Source organism: Peromyscus maniculatus, chromosome 11, assembly GCF_049852395.1.
Source record: "Peromyscus maniculatus bairdii isolate BWxNUB_F1_BW_parent chromosome 11, HU_Pman_BW_mat_3.1, whole genome shotgun sequence".
Lineage (NCBI taxonomy): Eukaryota > Metazoa > Chordata > Mammalia > Rodentia > Cricetidae > Peromyscus > Peromyscus maniculatus.
The window spans coordinates 19,893,944-19,916,598 of NC_134862.1; the positions used below are offsets into that span (position 1 = coordinate 19,893,944).

A 22,655-nucleotide genomic window follows, 5' to 3' on the forward strand; every position below is an offset into this window, starting at 1 on the left:
ATGACGTAGCATCCTCACAATTAAGTGAGATGAGTTCAGGTATTTATGAGACATTTGTTCAATGTTTCCCATCACCAATAATTCAACGTAGGAGTCCTAAGAGATCAGGCATTTGGGAACCATGATGTCATTATTCATTCTTTTCATGTTTTCTTTTCCCATGTTGGACAGTACAGTGAGAAGAACCACCAGGTAATATGGCAGATCTGCCATCGGCTACTGGAGGGACTGTGGACAAGTGAGGTCATCTCCTCAAACTAGATGATGACTTTGACACTATCCAAAGTTATTGAACTGAAACAAAACTGTAGCTACTACTTTAGGGATAAATATGATAGTCGTATTCAGCTTGCTAACCAATTTTAAGTATGAGTGGGATTGATGGTGACTGTAAGTTTGTGAAATGTTTATTCCAATTCAACTTACAAAAGGAATATTTCCCTATTCTCTCCAGCTTGCCGGGACTTCTGAAATCCCCTGCTCCAGAGAGAGATTTGTTTTCTCAGGTATTTCATGTCTGCTATCACTCAGTGTCAACAATCAGACTTCTGCTTATGAATTTAAAAAGGGAGACTATTTCCTCAAATAGCAAGCAAAAGCCTACCCTATGATCTAGAGATTTCATTTCCAGGTGTAGACCCAAAGACTTGAAAGCAGGGGCTTAGATACTAGTATTCCAGTCTTTATAGAAGCATTATTCAGAATGGTGAAAAGCTGAAAACAATCTAAATGTCCATCAATGGATGAACAGATAAGCAAAGTGTGATACATACATATGATGATACTCACCCATAAAAGGAATGAAATCTTGATACATCCTGCAATCAGAGTAAACCTTGAAAATATTATTTAGTGTATCTGTGAGACTTTCCCTGGGGAGACATAAACAAGTATCTGTTCATCCTATATAGACATAAATGACAGACCAAAGAAATGATTCCATTCCAGCTTGGTGAACCAGTGAGTTTATTGGAGCAACTGAAAATTTGCCATATCATAGAAATCTCCACACCAGTATGGGTGAAGGTTTACCAGAGCTGGAATTCTGGAGCTCTGTGCCAATGTGCAGGCAGCTCCACCGAAGGAGCTCCTCGTCCCCTGCAACTGCTGACTGTTTATATATTTACACTGCAATCAACAAGCAGATGAGATATAAGAAGGAAAGACGACTCCACCTGGCATCAGTGAGATCCAGCTTTCATTGCTGGGAGAGGTGGGGCCCTGGCGTGGCATAGCTTCCTGAGGGTGCAGGAAAATGCGCCAGGAACAATCTGACAGTCATTTTTGTAGTTAAGAGTAGGGACTGGGGAAGGCATGGCTTTGCCAGACCCAGAAACTGGTTTTCTAGATAAAACTGCTTTTCAGGATTTTGGGTGGCAAATGAGTCCATCACCTGCTTTGCAGCCTCTGGGTTCCCAGACTTGTAATGGGGGGTAACCACTTTCCAGAAATTCCATGGGTGACACATTTCCTGGAACCTTAGACTTGTCTTAGGGCCCTGACCTTGGGAGATTTTCCCTTACACATCATCTTGAGCAGAGACCTCCTGGGTCTTGTAACTTTCTGATTTCCCTGAATTCTTTGTTTCTGAGCTTCATAATAAATTTCCTTAACTTTTAAAGGAGTATAGCTGAGGTACTTGGCATGGGTGGATAACGCTGCTCCAAGAAGTCATGGGATATTAAACCAAAGTTCCAGGGCCAGGTGTGAGATACCCCACCGTGAGATTAAGGAGGTGCCAGAAACTCCTCAAAATAGTGCACCATATTACCATTTCTCTTGACTGTCTAGATGGTAAGATCTACCACAGAACATAACGTCCACTTAGAGAAATCAAGCTGGAATGGACTTGGAAAGTTTTCTGGTTAGCTTTCACGGTGTTGGAAGACATTACTCAGGTTTCTAGGGGAGAAAAGTCATCAATGGTCATACCCGGTGGTGGACTCTTTGCATGCTGTAGTACTGAGTTGTCAGGCAAGATATGCTAGCATTACCACTGGTTCAGCAATGGCATGAATGTTATGGGGATAACCAGCTGCTTTTCTATTTGATTTGTAGGCTCACTACATAGAGGGAAAATCATGCCTGATACTGTGAATTTGGTTAAAAGCCAAAGGCTAAGAAAGTCATAGTCCCTAGTGGGACTGACTGATGATTTTTGCAAATTAACATGTTATCAAACTGCTTTCTAAATATTTGTATTTATATACATAGATTAGTGCTGCTCTCAACCTTGATGTCTTAGTTAGGGTTTTATTGCTGTAATAAAACACCACGACCTAAAGCAACTTGGAGAGGAAAGGGTTATAGCTTACAACTCTCCAGTCTTAGTCTATCATCAAGAGAAGACAAATTAGGAATTCAGGGCAGGATCCTGGAAGCAGAAACCACAGAGGAATGCTGTTTAGAGGTTTGCTTCTCATGGCTTGCTCAGCCTGCTTTCTTATACCATCCTGGACCATCTGTCAGGGGTGGCACCACCCACAGATGAACCCTTCCACATCAATCATTAATCAAGACCCCACAGAGTTGCCTACAGGCCAGTCTTACAGAGGTATTTTCTCAATTAAGATTTCCTCTTCCCAGACATGTATAGGGTAACATCAAGTTGACAAAGTCAACCAGCACAATTAACACCTTGTCAACTTGATACTCAAAAATGTCACTTATTAATCCATAACATTTCTTTTTTATTCATCGCAATATCTCATATTAACATCAGTATCACAATATGAAAACTTCAGCTTGTAAAAGTTCCACAATCTTTAAAAACTCAAGCACTTTCTTTAAAACATCCAAAGTCACCAGGCGATGGTGGCGTACGCCTTTAATCCCAACACTTGGGAGGCAAGGCAGGCAGATCTCTGTGAGTTCGAGGCCAGCCTGGTCTACAAAGCGAGTTCCAGGAAAGGCGCAAAGCTACACAAAGAAACCTTGTCTCGAAAAAAAAAAAAAAAATCCAAAGTCTCTTTCAAAGTCCAAAACTTATGTAAAATACCCAAAGTCTCTCTAAAATTCCAAATTCTCTTGAAAACTCTGAAGTTCATTATCTATTGGCTCCTATAAAATTAAAAATAAGTTACACACTTTCTTATTCCAAAAAGGAAGAAGCTGAGCATGGTCACACTCAAATGAAGTCAATATTCAATATGGTAAAAAGTTCCATGCTTGACATCTGGGACCCTGTCACGATCCTCTGACTCCAAGGTGTCTTGGGGGATCTACTTCTCCAGGCTTGCCAGCTGAATACAGTGTGTCTCCTAGGCTCAGGCCAACTCCACTCCACAGCTGCTGCCATCCTTAGTGGTCCTCCCATAGTACTGGCATCTATCTGTAAGTGCCAGGGTCTTTGCTGCATCCGAGCTCCACCTTCACCAACAGCCACTCCTGGACTTTTTTCAGGGATTCCACCCCTGCGACGTTGTTCCAAGCCTCATCTTTTCTCCAGGACCCCTACAGTCCTGGGGCTTCTATGGCAACTGGGGCTACATTTTCACCAGTGTTCTCTCATAGTGTGAAGCCTCAGCTGCTTTCCATGTCCCCTTTATGCCTTCAAACCAAACGCCATCTGCAAAACTCTTACACGTTGTCAAATTTGGATGCCAGCGTAAGGTGCAGCCGTGGCCCCCTCTGGACCACAGCTTCCGTGTACTGACTCTGAGGAGACTGAGTACACATCTCAATGATGCTCATCTCTTCTTAATCACATCTGAGTCTTCAGCCCCAGCTGCCCACCATCAATTGTGCCAGCAAAGCCAAGTTCTCACATTAGTGTTCTGGTCTCTTGTTAATCGTAGCCAATTCTTCCACCCACATGACAAGAACACCACGGATTCTTAACTCAAAATGTCAAACGGCCCCAGCAGTCGTTAAGACTAAAGCCTTTAAGTGGACCCTTCGGCTTCCCCGGGCCACTTCACAGGCCCCACCTCCGTCATCTGCACTGATCTCAGCTTCCTTTGCAGTGCTCAGCTGTTAATGCAGGGATTCAAAACTGGGCAAGGTGCTGAGAATAAGTGACTGTTGATTATTCAGTCCTGAATGGGACATCCTCACACAGGCACATGAGAGAGAGAGAGAGAGAGAGAGAGAGAGAGAGAGAGAGAGAGAGAGAGAGAGAGAGAGAGAGAACTCAGTAAACATGAAAGAGGAAACCAAAAGAATGGAAGGGCTGGCAGAAGGGGAAAAGCACTGTAAAACGCTGTCTTCTGGAAATGGCGTCACTCTTGCTTTGTGGTTTGCACACCGTCTGCACAGCTGCTGGAGACAGGTGGTCACTATTCTTCAGTGGTGCAGCTGTGGGAAAGCTGCCCGTGGTCTAATGGACAACCCCACATCATATGCACACAAGGAACCCTAAACAAAATCGGTGGATTCTTCAAACAGCAACAACGAACAAAGAAGGAAAGTAGGAGGGGAGAGGAGAAGAGAGAACGAGGGGTTGTGGTGATATTTTATCTGTGTCCCCCAATCAAATTTATCAGAGGAGAAAGCCAGCCACTATAGTAAACACAGAAGTCAGGCAATGGTAGCACATGCCTTTAATCCCATCACTTGGGAGGCAAGGATCTGTCTGGATCTCTGTGAGTTCCAGGCCACACTGGGAACAGAGCCTGCAATGGTGGCACATGCCTTAAATTCCAAAACTAGTTAACCATGGAGGACTGGAGGTCTGTACAGACAGACAGGAAGTGACAGAGCTAGGCAGGAAGAGGAAGTGATGTAGCTGGACAGAGAGGAAATGAGATTGCAGAACAGAAAGGTATATAGGTGTGGGTATACAGGAAGTAGGTCTCTTTCTCTCTCTTTGGAGACTGAGGTGTCAGTGAAGTGAGGTTAGCTTGTGGCTTTTTCTGTTCCTCTCATCTCTCAGGTTTTCACCCCTGTATCTGGCTCCAGGTTTTTTATTTACTAAGACCTTTTAGCAATTTGTCTAAAAGGGGTGATGGTAAATAGTCCCTAAATAAGGTTTAAATGTGTATGAAATTGTCCAAGAATAAATAAAACAGTAGAAAAGAAATAAATAAAAGCCAGCATTGTAATGATAATAAATAAATACATTTCCTCGGCTCCCTGAACCTACAAGCCTCTCTCCTCCTTCTTGAAGGGAGGATTTTGGCCATATAACAAGCAGGCACAGAGTTTCTGTTCTGGACATTGAAAGCCTAGAAAAGATACTGATAATGGCTACAAAACACTGTAAGCATACTGAATGTCACGAAACTGTACACTTCTTAAAAAGATGAAATGCTACATTTCATGTTATGCATATTTTGCCAACAAAATAAGAAGGGTACATGAGGAACATTCATATGAGCTCCAAATTGTCTGTTACTGAATTCTCTACTACAATGAATTTTTGGTTGAATGACCAAATGATTAATTTTCAAACTCAAGTAGGGGGGCTGGACTAGGTTCACCTGCCAACTTTACCTCCATTTTAGAAGGAGGGGTGAGATGTGGCCAAGACAGCGATTCTCTGCCTCAGAAACCACAGCTGTGCATGAACTCTTCAATTTATTCATTTATTGACTGTGAAAAACACAGCTCAATGTCTGAGCTGTGATTTCTCATCCAGAAAGTTCAATTATATAGTGTGAAGCTGTTTTCCACTGGGGTTAGGTTGCAGGTGGGGGGAGGGTTGAGCAAATGTTGGAAGTGAATAAGACACAGAAAATCCCTGGACTGAAAAGCCAAGGGAGCCCTGGCTGCAGATGTAGGAGAGAAAGGGGCGGTGGGACTTTGCAGGAAACTTGAATGGGTAAGCAGTGTGAAATCCAGGGACTGCAGCTAATGGGCGAACCTGGGATTGTGTTGCCTCGTTAATGCAGGGAGCCAGCTGTGGGGAGACTTAAAGCTGACTATTTCCCAAGTCCCATTTCATAAGTGAAGTGCGTGGTTTGAGCCATGTGAACAATGTCACAACTTCACTCTGCCGTGCCAAGTTTTTAAAAAGTGGTATTGGGGTAAAACGGACCATGGAAGGCAAGACAAGTGAGTCTGAAGACTTCTGCCTTCACATCACGTAAAATAAAGCCCACCCTCGGAAAAACATTTCAGCCTCTCCAGTAAACACACCAGATCAGAAACCTCTGCCTCCTGCTGAGGTCTTAGCCCTCATCACCTCTGCAAGTTATTTTCTTCCTGGCTCACTGTTAGAAGATGCAGCTTTGAGAAGAGGATCCATCTCCAAGAGTGATGCTAATTGGTCTCTGCAGAAAGCCAGGGGGATGCCTGCCTTGATGAATGGCCTAATCTGCAGAGCATCCTCGGGACAGCCAGCAGCATCTGTAGTCTTGCAACCTCAGCTGGGGACTGACTGCCCCTTACGTGAGGCCTTGGAAGCAGCCTGACTCCCCATCGCTTCCTTTGGCTGGTTTGAGACTTTCTCTGTGCATGCACTTTCTGGTGGACTGTGCTGGACTCTATTAGCGTTATCCACAGGGTTTCTTGTTGGTCTCACACAAGTATTTGTAGAGGAGGGTTTTCTCACTCCTTTGGCAAACTGCCATTTGCCGTGACTGTAGTGGCAGTGTGTATGACTAGGCACTCTGTGGATTTGAAAGAGCCCCAGGGGAAGTAGAGGTCAGCCGGTCAGGAGTTTAAAGTCATCTGTGGCTACATCTTAAGTTCAAGGTCATTCTAAGACAAAGAAACTTTGCCTCAAAAGGAAAAAGAGACCCTAGCTTTCATCTGTGAGGAAGAGAGATATGCCTCATTTCCCCCCACATGGTTTAGCCTTTACCAAAAACACATACATGCTTGAAGCAAAAGAGATGGATTCTGTGAAGAGGATTCCTAAAAAAGGAGCCATGTCTACAAAGACTGATTAAAGTTGCAACGACTGTGGAGAATTTGGTATGTTATAGGCCTGGGAACCTAATTCTCTCAGGCTATCTTTAGGCCCTAAAGAGCCATTACTTGCTCATCTCTCTGTCCCATCTAGCATCCTTATAAACAATTTTTTAAAAATTGGAATGTATAAACAACTAAATTCTATTCCCCACCCACAGAAGGGCTAAGAATGCTACGAGATAAACATCTGAGGCCTAGAGTTGAGCTTCTCCTATCCTGCTGTGGCTACCTACTTAGTGCTTCTACCTGTGTGTGTGTGTGTGTGTGTGTGTGTGTGTGTGTGTGTGTGTGTGTGTTTGAGACAAGGCCTCACTATTGTAGCCCTGGCTGTCCTGCACCTCACTATGTAGAACAGACTGGCTTCAAACTCAGAGAGCCATGCCTTCCTCTGTCTCCTCAGTTCTGGTTTTAAAGGCATGGGCCACCATGCAAGACTTAACCACTGTATTTTTTAATACCTTTATTTGTATATAATATTCTTTGTTCTGTTACTATAAAAATTTAATGAAACTGTTTCCTTGTTAGAACATTGTATTTAGGGAGACATAATAAACCTAGGTTCCCAGGCCACAGTCACTCAAATTTGACTCCAGAATAAACTATGTCTTTTATTCCTTTGAGGTGAGAGCTATTTCTTTTGGTGTCAATAGGTCTCAGTTCAAATTCCCATTCCATCTTCTACTACTGATCCAGATCAAGTCCCAAACTGAACTATGATTCCACTTGGCTTTGCTCTAAAGTCATGTTCATGAGAGTTATTTCAATGAAAATTTATTAGGAGTAATAAAATGATGTAAGTCAGAATGCCCCCAAAACAGCCTGACCTGGTGACTGGGAGCTGGTCTCTTTACAGTCAAAGCTTGGAGGTGTTCACTGTTTTTGCTTTTAAGTGTTTAAACACCTTGTATATAACAAAGTGCATATGTGTGTGTATATGTGCATGTGTCCATAAGCATGTAAAGAATAAAAACTAATAGCACCGAGGCACATGAATCAGTTTAAGAACAGAGCACAAATGATCTTGAGCCCTCATCCCTCAGATAAGGATTCTCTATGACTGCTTTATGCCTCTGGCTAGGCAGGGCACCCAGTTTACTCTGTAGCAGATTCACTAGCATCTCAATAAATGTGTTTCAAAAAATGCTTAATAATTTTGACCATAAAAATTTTTCCTGTTCCCATGAGATTTTTGAACCAAGATATTTTGTATGTATACATATACATATGGAATTTTATTGCCATAAACTATACTTTCTAAGTGTTCATGATTTATATAAAAGCAGATTAAATTTTATGCATGAAACAACATTTTTACTCTTTGATTTACTATATAATTTATTATAGACTTGTTTTGGGTTTTCCATGTAAATAATTAAATTATTCATATAAAATTTTTGTCTATTTAATATAGATTGAATATGAAGAGTCACCCAAAAAACTCATGTTAAAGTCTTGACTGACAGGTGTTGGAACTTTGGAGACTTGTTAGACCATGAAAGCTTTATTCTCACCAGTTGATTAACCCATTAATGAAGTCATAATTTAATGGTATTTCAGGAAGTTTAAAGTCAATGAACTATTAATCTAGCAGGGAAGTTTTTGTATTTGTTCCATCCTGGGCACGGCACACAGGACCTTGCACATGCTAGGCAGATGCTCTGCCACTGTCTTACACCCTTGGTTCTGGCAGAGTCAATCTCAAGGCAGCCCAGCATTCAGGCTGTGGCATGGTTATTACTAGATACTTTTAGGTGGGTTAGTAGTAAAAATTTGGAGCTAAGAGAAGAGCAGGAAAATTTGAAAAACTGTAGTTTGGCCAGAATAGGAGTGTGTTGACAGGTACAAAAAAAAAAAAAAAAAAAAAAAAGAATGTGGTTGCTAAAGAGATTGTGTCCTTAGAAGCACAGGAACAACACGCCCCTTTGGAAGGGCTTGTGGAAAGTGATTGCATCATAGGAACTCTGACTTCCTTAATGACCCCATCGATGTGATCATAGTTTAATGGCATTATCAGAAGGCAAAGTGTAAGTGGAGAAGGCGGGCCATTGGGGGGGTGCCTTTGAGGAACATCTTCTCTCCAACCCTTCTCTCTCTGACAACTGTCTGCTGTGAAGAAAGGAGCCCTACTTTTTTTTGCCCGCTCCATGGAAGTCCACCTTGTCCAAACCCAGAGGAATAGATCCTGTTGACCATGGACTGAAACCTGAAACTGTAAGCCAGATTAGATCATTTTTGCCTGTTTCTCTCAAGAACTTGTCACAGCCATGCCAAATGTCACTAAAACACCTCTAGTTTTGGAATCTCACTGGTGGCCTCCACCACTGTCCTCATCCTTCCCTCCAAAGGAGTCCACTCTGTCCTCACTATTTATAGAGTCCATATTTGCAGATTTACCTACTTGTCAAATATTATCTGTAACCCCCAAGTCAGTAGTCCCAGGGTCATGTGTGAACACAGGCAGGTACAGAGTAGGAGAAAAATTAGAATAATCTAACACACAGGTCTCTAGCAGAGGGGCTAACAAGGTGACCTCTGCCTTGCTTTGGATCTCATATGGTAAACAAGAGTCCTTTCCAAGGTTCATTCAACTCTGCATTCCCCTATTTTGGGCTGTGTATTAGTGATTCACTGTTTAAGACCGTTCCAAGCTCAGTGCTAAAGTGCTGTTCTAGTGCAAGAAGTCCAGAGGGCTCCTTGGTGTGAGAGGCTGTGGTGTGCATGTGCAGGAATAGCACATGAGCTGGGTGTGTCCTAGTTTTCAAATACAGTAGGACACGATTCCCATTTTATTCTGGTCATATATGTGTCCAGTCGGTAGCCCCTGTGCCACATGTGGCCAAACACAGCTACAAATACAGTCCAGCTGAAGCTGTAAACTTACTTAAAACATTATGAGATTTCTGTCTTTTTTTTTCAATTAGTTTTGTAACTTGATTTCATAGTTCTTGAGTATGGACTTCATGAAAACAGCATCAATGGTGCAATGTCCAAGATTAGATGTGTCTGGTGGATGCATCCAGGAGCTAAGATTCCGTGGTAATGAATACAGCAGAATGAGTTCCTCTTTGCTCAGGAGTAACTGCTATACCCAACCGCAGTTTCTGGATTCTTCCTTCTTCAGCATGCCAAACCTTACCTACCCCAAGTACTCTCTCGCTGCTCACAGGTTTCTTCCCATACTTGCAATTACAAGATGGCAAGGACGCTGTCCCTTCTTGACCATGTACTAACATAATGATAGCTTTCGTTCATCCCCTGTAACTGATCTTCCAGCAGGTGCTCAGCTTGACTCCTTCCTTCTGATTCCATCTATTGTATGTTCTCTATCTTACTCTTGAAAGCCCGAATCTTGCTTCTTTACTCTTTTTTTTATATATATAATTTATCTATTTTTATTTCATGTGCATTGCATATATGCCTGTGTGAGGATATCAGATCCCCTGAAACTGGAGTTACAGGCAGTTAGGAGCTTGCCATGTGGGTGCTGGAACTGAACCCGGGACCTCTGGCAGAGCAGCCAGTGCTCTTAACCGCTGAGCCATCTCTCCAGCTCTGCTTCTTTACTCTTACCTTCTCTTTTCTTCGGACTCATTCTGCCAGTCCTTTTCTGATTCTCAGCTTAGGCAGCCCTAGCCTGACACTGCTAATGTCCTTCTTAGATAAGAATGGAAAGCTAACAACTTCCCTTCAAGTGTTGTGGTAACAAGCCCTGGTGTATTGTAATAGCCACAGGAAACTGAGACATCATCTTATTTTTTGCTGTTTTGACCATCTTTTCCAAACATATTTACTATTTTATTGGCACAATAGGAGTTCTTTTGTGGGTGTGCACATGTTCATATGTGTGTACCTGTGTTTGGATGCATGTGGCAGCCAGAAGTCCACATGGGGGTTTTCTCAATTCCTCTTCCCCTTGTTTTATTGAAACAGTCTCTCACTGAAGCTGGAGTTACCACTTCAGCTAGAATGGCTGGCTGTCAGGCCCAGGGATTCTCTGTCTCTGTCTCCTTGGTACTCAGATTATAGCCTGGCTTCTTCAGTGGTGCTTGGGATCAGAAATCAGGTCCTCATACTTGCACAACAAACATTTTAACAATTGAGCATAATCCCAACATTATGCTTTAATCATTTCATTTTTCTATGTTTTGGAAGTCTTATACTGTTTTTACATTTATTTATTTATTTATTTATTTATTTATTTATTTTGTTTGTTTGTTTGTTTTTGTTTTTCGAGACAGGGTTTCTCTGTGTAGCTTTGCACCTTCCCTGGAACTCACTCTGTAGCCCAGGTTGGTCTTGAACTCACAGAGATCCGCCTGCCTCTGCCTCCTGAGTGCTGGGATTAAAGGCATGTGCCACCACCACGCCCCCCCCCCCCCCCCCGCTGTTTTTACATTCTTTGGGTGGTTCTTAACAAAACAAAACTAAATTTATTTAAAGCCAAAATTATTCAGCCTTTGTACCACTAATGAATAAAAATGACCATAACCTACCAGCTTCTCCCTAGACTACATGTCACTCACTGCTGAGCAACATTTTAGCTCTACACTAACCCCTAAAACCAAACATGGCATTTCCTCTTTATAATGAAGTCTCCTCAGATCTATCAAAATATTATCCATTTTGCTTATTATTCCTATTTCACATCAGACCCTCCATATGAGAACATTTTTCTTCTGTCTTAAAATTTTGTCTTCTCTGGTCTTTTTTTTTTTTTTTTTTCTGTTTACAACTTAACAGAGTGTAATTGTAGTATAATCCATTGCACACATTTAATGTCAATTTTTTGAATTTAGCAGTTACATTAAATCACTACAAAATATTGAACATTTTTATCAGCACAAAATCTTCAGTCCCCCCTCCACAAGGCCTCCTCCTAGTTACCGATCAACCTGTTACAACTGTAGACCAGTTCCCTTCTCATTGACTCTTTTATTAATATAATAATTTAGATCTGATTTCTTTTACTTATCATAATTATTCTGAGGTTTACTTTGTGTTATTGCATATATCAACAATTGCTTCTGTTTATTACTGCATGCGATCCTATTGTGTAAATATGACACAACCTGTTTATGTCTGTTTCTTGATGGACATTAGGTTGGGTCTAGTGTTTGGGCAATAATAAATATAAGATCATTTTTTTTGGGGGGGGGGTTCGAGACAGGGTTTCTCTGTGTAGCTTTGTGCCTGTCCTGGATCCCGCTCTGTAGACCAGGCTGGCCTCGGATTCACAGAGATCCGCCTGCCTTTGCCTCCTAAGTGCTGGGATCAAAGGCGTGTGCCACCACCGCCGGTCTTGATAAGATCATTCTTATTAAAGTCTTGCTGTAACAAATACACACACACACACACACACACACACACACACACACACACACACACACTCATTTCTTTTGCATACAAACCCAGTAGTAGAGTGACTTAGAACAAGTGTTTGTTTAACTATTTAAGAACCATCTAATTATTTTCCAAAAGGTTTTCCCATTTTATATTCATATCAACAATTTCATTTGCCTTACATTTTTGGTAACATAATTATTCTAATTTTAAAATCAGTTCAGTGATTCTAGGGGAAGTATGATAGAGTCACATTTTGCAGTGATGAAGCTCAGACCCGAGAGGCAAGCAGTGCATGACTGTGCTACAACCCCGGCTCCATTTTAGTGATTGTTTGTTTGTTCACTTGTTTTTGAGAAATGTTTTTCACATAGCTATAAGCCAGAGAAAGAGGAACACATGAGGTGGCGGGGGGTGGGGGAAGAGACTGAGACAGAGACAGAGACTGCATCCAATGATCTCATAGTTTGGTTTTAGTTTAAATTTTCCTGATAATCAGTTTGGCATACTCTAAAATGATTTTGGACTGAACATAACAATTTAAGAGTAAAACACTGCACAGCTGGTGAGACAGCAGCCCTATAACTAGGTCTTGAAAGAACTATGGCATCCCACTTAGGTTTCCTCTCTTGAAAGCAAGCTGCCATAGAAAATTCACAGACTTGATTGCTTCAAGTACTTCCTTGGCCCCACCTCGCCCACCTCCTTTTAGAAACCCAAATGGGTTGTGTTTTAGAACTCTAACTGAACTTCCATTAGTTTCCCTCACACATGCAGTCTCTTTCTTGCCCTGTGTATATTCTAGATAATTTCTCTGAACCTTCTAATTTACAATTCCCTCCTCATCCATGTTTTCTTTGCTGTCAAACTTGCAGGGTTTTTAATGATGAGAACATCTCTACAGTTCTGGGAAATTTTAATTTCTCATTCTACAGATATTTTCTTTCCTTCAGTGTTTGACAAACTGCTTTTCTGCATCTGATCATTCCACCATCTGAGGTTTTGTGCCTTTCTATGCTCTGACATTCCGACCAGTTTGCTTTTGCCACTGTTTCCTCATGTGTAATGTTTACCTGGGTAGCTATAGCACATAGAACTGTGACATGGAGAACTGTTCAGGCCTGTGTTTGAGATGGTTTGTTCCTCAGAAAACTATCTAATTCTTTTGCCAGACATCTGGGTCACCAGTGGGTCCTGGCCTACCTTGACCAATTCTTGCTTTGAAGTCTTAGGAATCACCAGGATTCTAAGTATTGGAAGCAAATACCTAAAAATTCAGAATTATCCTTCTGAATTCCCAAGGAAGATTGATTCTCCCTCAGCTTACTTGCAAGACTCAAGATGTGTAGTCTCTTCATAAATTCCCCTTCCTTTCAGCCCTGGTATAGATTCATTGCCAATTCACCATGAGGACCCTGACTGATGAGTTTCTCACTTTCTATATGATAATTCTAACTCAGACACTGAATAGGTGAGTCCTGGTTTTGCAACTGTCTCTAACTCAAGACTTGGACACCACATTCCCTTTCACTGGGACAGAACAAGTTTACTCAAGGTGAACGTGTAGGTTAATGTTCCATCTTGTTCAATAAATTACTTGCATTTAGTTTTTGGTCTCAGTATCACTGCCTTCTTGCTAGCTCGCTAATGGAGTTGAAAAGAATTTGTTAGTGCTTACAGTGGTGATGTGGCACTGACTCCAGCCTTTTTCCAGAAATGGAAAAATAATCTTCAGTGCTTGCAGGTTTCTGATGCAGTGTTAGGTTGCATTAGAATACACCGATTGGTCTAAGAATGTGCATGTGAAGCTTTAAGGGAAAAGGGAAGGTCATCAGAAAGGAACATTTGAGGAAGACATAACCTCACTATTCAACCTCATCCAACATACATCTCCATGAAGAGGAATTTGACAAATATTTTTAATATTCCTAACATTAATGGAATGACTACCCAGAAAAATATCAACACAGGTCTTAATATCTTTTGAAGACTGTTGCTGGAGGGCTTCTCTCCAGGTTCCCCAAGCCCCGCAGTCCCACAATCCACTTATAAAATAATCACTCAGACGCTTATATCACTTATAAACTGTATGGCCATGGCAGGCTTCTTGCTAACTGTTCTTTTATCTTAAATTAACCCATTTTTATAAATCTATACCTTGCCACGTGGCTGGTGGCTTACCAGAGTCTTTACATGCTGCTTATCCTGGCGGTGGCTGCAGTGTCTCCCCTCCTTCTTCCTGTTTCCCCAATTTTCCTCTCTCTTTGTCCCGCCTATACTTCCTGCCTGGTCACTGGTCATCAGTGTTTTATTTATATAGAGTGATATCCACAGCAGAAGACTTTTCAAGATATGCATCCAAATCAGACTCACAGTGTTTTCTAGCTTCTAGAATCCTAGTGGGGTGGAGTGGGAGGACATCACTTCTCATTTCATTCATGAACTAAGAAAGCTAGAATGAGAAGCCCTTAGCTGGGCTAGTTCTGAAGCCTGTATATTGTCCACTTGACACCGGGGGAGATTTAAGTGTCCTGAGACCCCAGTGCACTTCTGTAGCCTGGTCTCTGGTAGCACCATTCACACAACCTAACTCTTGCTCTCTGAAATTATCTTTGTAATCTTGTAGAACAAACACCCACAGGGGCTTTCTCCAAGGGCTAATCAAACATGGAAAAGTATAGTTAATGTATGACTTAAAGCGAACTTCAGCTTCTATTTTAGGTCACATCTTTGAGTTGCTGCTCATAATTTTCATGTGCTGTTTGTGCACTTTATCGCCCATTGGGAGTTTGTTATGTAACTGCACAGTAGATTTATGCTCAATTTATAGGCCTTCCTATTTTAATTAACTGAAGAGGCTAATAGTTTTGTATATTTGATTTTATGGAACATATTTCACACATCCATTATTTATTAGACACTGCATTCTGTATCAGAGACACAGCCCCCAGTTACAGTACTATTATCACAGGAAAAGATAGCCTGCTCTATGGCAATTGTAAATCCCCATAAATCACACTTCATGACCATACTTTCTTGAAATGAATTATGATCTACACATAATCTGTAATGCCAGGTTTGTGTGTAATGTGACTAGAGTGTGTCACATCTGTGTCACAAGTGAGGAGCAGTGTCAAGGGCAGTAACATGTTGACACTTTTCCATAGGGAAACTAAAGTTCAACTGCAACTTTGAAGGAAGGGAGGCATTGGGAATAAGATTCCATATTACTAACTAACAAGGAATACAGTGTTCTCATCCACTACTAAACAATTTGGGTTTGCTCTCTAGAAGGCTGCCTCTTCTAGGAAGTAATAATAGCTTTTCTCAGAGGGCCTGAGCATTTTTCTTCTTTTAGATAAGAAATTAAAACAATTCAAATGAGGATTTCTCTGAAAGCAGAGCAGATGTATTGTAGGTTTATACTGTTGGGAAACAGAAAACAGAAGTCCTCTCATGGACAGTGAATAATACAAGAAAAGGGAGAGTCACCATCACTGGACTTGAGTACTGACTGATCATTAAATACTAGAAGAGGCTTCAGTCAGATTTTATGTCTTTGTTACATCCACAACAGTGACTCGTGCGTTTTATTTTTTGAGAGACTGAGTCTCATTTTGACCTCAGCTTTCTGAGAGCTGAGACAGGCATGTACCACATGTTCAGCTTCTGGCACTTTTAATGTGACTGACTCAATGGGCAATCACAGGCACATGTTATGGGTGACCCAAGAGGAGGTGATTGTGGATGAACTATGTTCCATAGCCTGGTTTCAAACAGTATCCAGCTTAATCTAGTAACCTTGACAATGGGTATTCATCTCAACAAGACTAATTCTGGATTGCCTAATGGTCACTTGATCAGATTGTCACTGCTCACTACATTTCTCGGACAAGTCTCAGATGATTTTCTAAATGAAATCCAGTTGACAGCTTCTGCTCTGTTCTTAATAAGGTGGCCATTTCGATGTACTCGCCTCTTGGAAACTCACACTCCCCAGTGACAGAGTATTGAAGAGCTTATGCTATGTAAAGGCATCATCTGCCCATGCCTCCCCTTCTCTACACACACGGATGGGGAATGGGCAACATGGAAGCAGCCAGTTGTGACTTGTCAAGTGGAAGCAAACTCAGCCTGAAGTTCATGTCACTAGGAAAACATTTTCCTATGAGCTTTAAGACAGCCCAGCGTTCTGAGTTCACATCCTAGCTTTGCCATTAAATAACTATAGGATATCATACAAGATTCTTCACTATTCTGAGCTGACAAAAACTTTTCAGCCTCCACCTTTTGCTCACTGCATCAAACCAACCTGTTCCCCATGTCTCAAAAATAAAAGAAAACTGTCCACATCAAGAATCACCATGTCCCTCAGTTGTCTAGGTGTGACATGGAGTGACAGGAAGGTATCACAATATGTAGGACCTTGTCCTGGGGATTTTGTGAGCTAACCTACAGATCAAAAGTTTTCAGTGTGAGGAAACAGGGACTGGGGCTGGGGAGATTGCTCCGAGGTTAAGAGCACTGGCTGTTCTTCCAGAGAACCCTGGTTCAATTCCCAGCACCCACATGGTAATTCACAACTGTCTGTAACTCCATTTCCATGGTATCCAACACCTCACGTAGATATACATGCAGGCAAAATGCCAATACCCCTCAAAAATAAAATGGAATCATTTTTTAAAATTATATATACATTTATACATACATACACATATATATATACACACACATATATGGAAAGAAAGAAAGAACTATACTATGCATTGCTAAGCGAAATGAATAATCAGAGAAGATTATTCTCTGGTGTGATGCTGGGAGACTAACGAAGCAAATAAAAAGAGACGTTAGATGGTATTTGAGTTGGGCATCTACGATGGTTAAGATTTGTTAGGTGTAGGGCACAGCGAAGCTATTCACAGGGAAGAGCAGTGTGGATGGAGTCAAGAAAACATAAGTATGTTCTCTGAAGGGAACAGTAACTTCCATGCATGAAAGAAACCTGGTGAATCCTTGGGTGTAAGCCTGACTAGGAAGGTGATAGTGAGCCACATCATGAGCACACTGAGAAAGACCTTCAAGAGTTACACTCAATGTAGATGGCAGCGAAGAGTGGGAATGACTTAACATGCTTTTAGCATAGTGTTTTTTATTCTATGAGATTTGCATATATATATATACACACATACATACATACATACATGCATACAATGTATTTTGCTTAAATCCACCCCCCAACTCCTCCCAGACCCCACCACTACATCCCCTCCCAACTTCATGTTTTGTGTGTGTGTCTATATGTCGCCGAGGCCACTTAGTGCCACCACTATGCACGTGGGCACAGAGAGAGCGGCTGGAGCACGGCGGCCTGGTAGGGCCACATCCCTATGGAAAACTAACTCTTCCTGCACAAACAGCTGCCAAGCGTCAATACTTCCTCAGCTAAGGGTGGGGCCTCGTGAGCCTCCCCCATGCACACTGGAATGTGGATTGTGTTGATTTTCACAGGCATTATGTGAGCAATCACAACTGCTATGAGTTCATAAATGCAGTAGTCTGTCATGTCCAGAAAACACTGTTTCTCAGCATTCTTCCCTGACTTCTGATTCTTACAATCTTTCCAAATGTTCCCCAAGCCTTGAGGGAAGGGAGTGAGAAAAGGATGTCCCATTTATGGCTGAGCACAACTTATCCTCTGCACTTTGACCAGATAGGTTTCCTATATTAACTGCTATCCACTGCAGAAAGATGCTTCTCTGATGAGGACTGAGAGCTTCACTAATCTATGGGCACGAAGATAAATATTTAGAGGGCAGTTGGCAATAACAAAGAGGAGAACCATTGTGTTCAGTTATCCTGAACCTGAATCTTCCCTGGCCTACTAAACATGCATTGCTCCTAAAAGTCATTGAAAGCCTTTTACTCCTGGTCTGGCGGCAATCCTAATCCTCCCTTCTTAAGTAGTTAATTGTTTATGTCCCCAGTCACACCAACACCAGGTCTGTCTTCTCCTCCTCGGTGTCCTTGTCTCTTCCCTGCTTGCTGCTCTCAAGCCTCATCATGGGCTCCTCATCCTCTGTGCACAAGTGACCCCAGTTCATTCCAAGGTTTAAGTCTATTCTTACTCTGTCCATTTTACTCTTTGGCCTAAGTCAGTATCTATAAGAGAGATCTCACCTGTGGGAGCCCGTTCTTGGGTTCCTCGTGGCTTTACCCAGTAGGTCCGAATAGAGGATGATCAGGACCACGGACCTGAGTGCAGGTGTCTGAGATGGTCTGCACTTGGCTGTGCTGGGGGAGGAGGTCTTTTGCTCCAACCCTTGGCGTCTCTATAAACACCCTGGGCCAGAGACAGTCGGGGCCCGTTGGAATAGGTTCCAGGCCCTCTCGAGGCTATCCTTTATTTTCTATCTGTTTATCTCCACAAGATTCTCTGCTATAAATCCTTCTATCTAATATTTCCTGCTGATCGCACTCAAGAAAACTCTTGGAAGCTGTGGGTAAACGCCCCACAGAATGGCGCCATGAACAGGGACTAAAGGAAAAAGAAAAAAAAGGGACTAAAGAAAGAAAAGGGTTTTTATAGAGACGCCAAGGGGTGGAGCAAAAGACCTCCTCCCCCAGCACAGCCAAGTGCAGACCATCTCAGACACCTGCACTCAGGCCCGTGGTCCTGATCATCCTCTATTTGGACCTACTGGGTAAAGTCACAAGGAACCCAAGAACGGGCTCCCACACTCACCCTAGAACAGAGACATTGTGTGGCAGGGTAGGACAGTGCAGGAGTTCCTCCAGCTTTTTTCTTGCTGAGGCTGTTTTAGGTGTAACTAGAATTTTATCTCTTTGATGTAGAATCCCACAGAAAATTATCTATCTCCATTCTAGGAATCTGAAGTCAAGATGCTCTTTAGCTTCTGTTAAATTGCTTGCTTGCAGAAAACCTCCCTCTGCAGCTACCAAGGAAGATATCAGGACATGGCTTTTGACTTTAAAAACCCCTCACCCTAAACACTTGGCACTGTACCTAGATCTTGAACAGCTGAATGTAGTCCCAGCCGCTGGAGTGAAGACTTTCAATGGACGAGACTGTGTCTGAGTGGTCTTCTTTGGTGGACTCGCCATAAACAACTGGCTTCCTTGACATCTCCATTCATATGACCGTATTCATCTCAAATGCAACTTGTTCAAACTTAAATTTATTTTGGCTCATCTCCATCAAATGTGCGAACTCTTCATCCACTGCACCTTTTATTGAGATGGCTGAACACCTATAAATGTCCATATCTGGTAGCACACAGCATCTTTCACCTCTTCTGCTTGTGCCTGTCTGCTTCCCATCAGCTACAATCTGTTCATTGTACCATTTCAGGTGCATTAGAATTCCAGTTAAGCCACTGTCTCAAAAAGGAAGCTTTATAATGTCTTCCTCTGGGAGACAACTGATAAGCTCAGCAGCATGTGAAAAAGAAATGCTTAAGTGGTGGTATGGTTTGTGTACTGGGAAAAAGAAATTTTACATGCAAATAGATTGGCATCCATTGACAATAAAGAAATGTTTGGGGGTGATGTAGAAACCCTAATATTAAATATATTCTTGGAAATCTGCTTCTGAAGCAGTTGAATTGTATCTACTGCAAGCATATATTTAATATGGTAAACGTGATGTTACTTCCAGAACCCTCAAGAGCAACATCTGTTGTTGAGTGATAAGGCACACGGTTTTACAGCCTCAAAGTCCTACAGGAAGGATACAATCGGCTGGGGGTTGCCTGTGAAGTTGTTTTGGGGGGTGTTGGGTGCCAGTTAGAGGCAGATACAAATGTCATGAGCCCTTTGATGGTCAAACACTTGTCTCCAGAGGCTGCCAAGGGGTTCCAGCACACCATCTGCCAGAGCCTTTCTTTTTTTCATCCCTTTTAGGAGGAAGATGTCACAGGATTGCCTCTGCTGTGACTGATACCTCTCTAATGGTGTTATTGGTTGGAATACACATACACACACACACACACACACACACACACACACACACACACACACACACACAAATATGACCAAGTCCTCACTTCTGTGTGGTTTGAATATGACCTCAGAAAGAAAGTTTTGCAGGTGTATGCAAATTGAGGTCACACTGGCGTAGAGGCGATCTGAACCCAATGACCAAATCAGAGTGAAGCTGGGAGCCACAACACAAAGGAAAAAAGCCATGTGGAGGAGAATGGGGAGAAAGGGATCTGATATATCTGACCACAGCCAGGGAACACCACTGGTTACCAGAAGCTCTTCCGCATAAACTCGGACAAAGCTTTGTTTTTAGACCTTTGGCTTTCTAAAATGAAATAAGTTTTTGCTGTTTTTAAGCCACCCAGTTTATGTGCTTTCTCACAAAAATGCCTAGAAACAAATATAATGGTTCATTCTTAGCTGGGGCAAAGATAGGAGCCAAAAGACAGGCCTGTAAAAATTCCTTCCAGACTGAATGGCAACCTAACTGATCTCATCTGTCTCAGACAGCTCGTAGACCTACCTGGTTCTCTGCACCTTCATGACATCTTTCCTGGATTGTATGGTGGGTTCTGCGAGGGCCTCTCTGCTCTAGTCTCACACCAAGAGAAAGGAAGAAGCTTAACTTCGCTGTAATCATATTTATTTAGAGCTGCTTGCCTGGCCTGTCTTAAGCAGCGAGCATTGTGTGTAAAATACAGTCTCTTAGTAAGGCGTTACCCACCTTTGCTTTCTTCATTACAGCAGCCCCGTGTAACCAGTAACACCATCCACTTCATCCAGAGACATGGAGATGCTGCAGCCCAGAGAAGGGAGAGCATAGCGAGGTCACCAGAACAAGGCTACACAGACAGAATCCAATCCCAGACCGACTAACCCAGGCTATGTTGTATGCGATGGTTAATACTGATTGCCAATTTAATAAGGTCTAGGGTCATCTAGGAGACAAACCTGTGAGGGAGTTTGTAGATTGGGGTAATTGAGGAGTGAGGACCAACTCCAACTGTAAGTGTACCATCCCATGGACCGGGTCCCAGACGGTAAAAAGGAAAGAGTTCAGCACCAGCATTCATCTCTCTTCTCCCTGACCTCGACGCCGTGTGACCCACTGCCCGCCCCTTACTGCTGCTGCCATGCCGTCCCTGCCATGATGGACTGAGCTCTCAAACTGTGACCAACCAGACCCTCCCTTCCTTAACTTGCTTTTGTCTGGTATTTTGTCACAGCAATGGGAAATGTCACTAATGTCCTACAATATCCTTGGGGAGAGCCACAGCTCACGGCTCAAAGAGCCAAACAGAACCTCTAAAACAAAGTACCTATCTTCAAAGAGTCCTTTGAACCTTGGCATAAGAGACACTCCCACCCAGCCCTCTGGAGACAAGGCCCCATGTATCCTGTGCTGGCCTCTGATTTGCTGTGCAGCTTAAGACTGCCTTGACTTTCTCATCCTCTTGCTCACACCTCTGATGTGCTGAGATCACAGACGTTGGCCACCACACCTGTGATGGGTCCCGGGGATTAAAGGCTAGACTGTGCGGACTAAGCAAGCACTCTAGTTACTGAGCCCCAGGCCCCATCCTCGGTTCTCAGTAGAAACACTGACTCTAGGGTTTGCCTCTTGCTCCGATGAGAATCAAATTGTGCATCTGAAACATGACTTGCCACATTTCTTGCCCCAAACCACTCTTTAATCCTTCCTTGGCCTCTGTGAGCCAAAGCTCCTGAGCCCTCAGCCCCTGGAGAGCAGCGTTACTGGTGTGATCCAAGGCTATGGTTTATTCGCCTGCCAGACAATACGCTATTATAAACTTTCCCAAGAGTACACGAGAGTTAATGTTTATAAAGTGCTCCGAGAGGCACTGATAAAAGATGTTAAAACGGCATTGACAGCACACTCTGCACACCCCACCTCTCACTCATTTGATGGATATGCGTCTCTCTTTCGCAGTAGGTGGACTCTTCGCTTCAGATGAATTGAGCTCATTAATTAGGCTCCTGCCTGCAGTTTATTATGAAGGATGCTCCATTATTGCTGTAATTAGGACCCTGAGCCAATACTTAGACTATCTCACTGCAAACATGCAGGGAAGGGGCTTGTCTCCTTGAAGCCACTGTGCTCAGAGATGCTAAACTCAAGCCCATTATCTTGCATAGACAGGCAGCCAAGTTGCTAATCAGATGAGGAGATCCATTGATTTCCACAGTGCTTTTAGATAACTTCCATGTAAGCACAATAGTGATTAATGCATTGCCCAACAGTGCTTCCTATTTCCAGACATTAGCTCCATCCACACCCACAATGCCTTTGCATCACATCCAGTCTACAGCCAATAGATTTTTTTTCTGAAAAGAACAAAACAAACTTACCCATTTGCTAGCAAGAAGCTACTGCATTAGCCAGAGAACCTGCAGCAACTTCAAGGCAATTCTCAAGTCAGAGGAAGGGAACGTCAATA

The 22,655-nt window shown here is 42.6% G+C and overlaps 1 long non-coding RNA gene across 1 annotated transcript in view; it reads left to right on the forward strand.

The window, feature by feature from the left end:
- Positions 1-453: 453 nt before the first annotated feature.
- LOC143267707 (uncharacterized) overlaps positions 454-22,655 on the forward strand; it is a 41,269-nt gene continuing 19,067 nt past the window's right edge. Inside the window, exon 1 of the long non-coding RNA XR_013043127.1 lies at positions 454-506. This is a non-coding gene — a long non-coding RNA (uncharacterized LOC143267707). The remainder of the gene's footprint in view (positions 507-22,655) is intronic.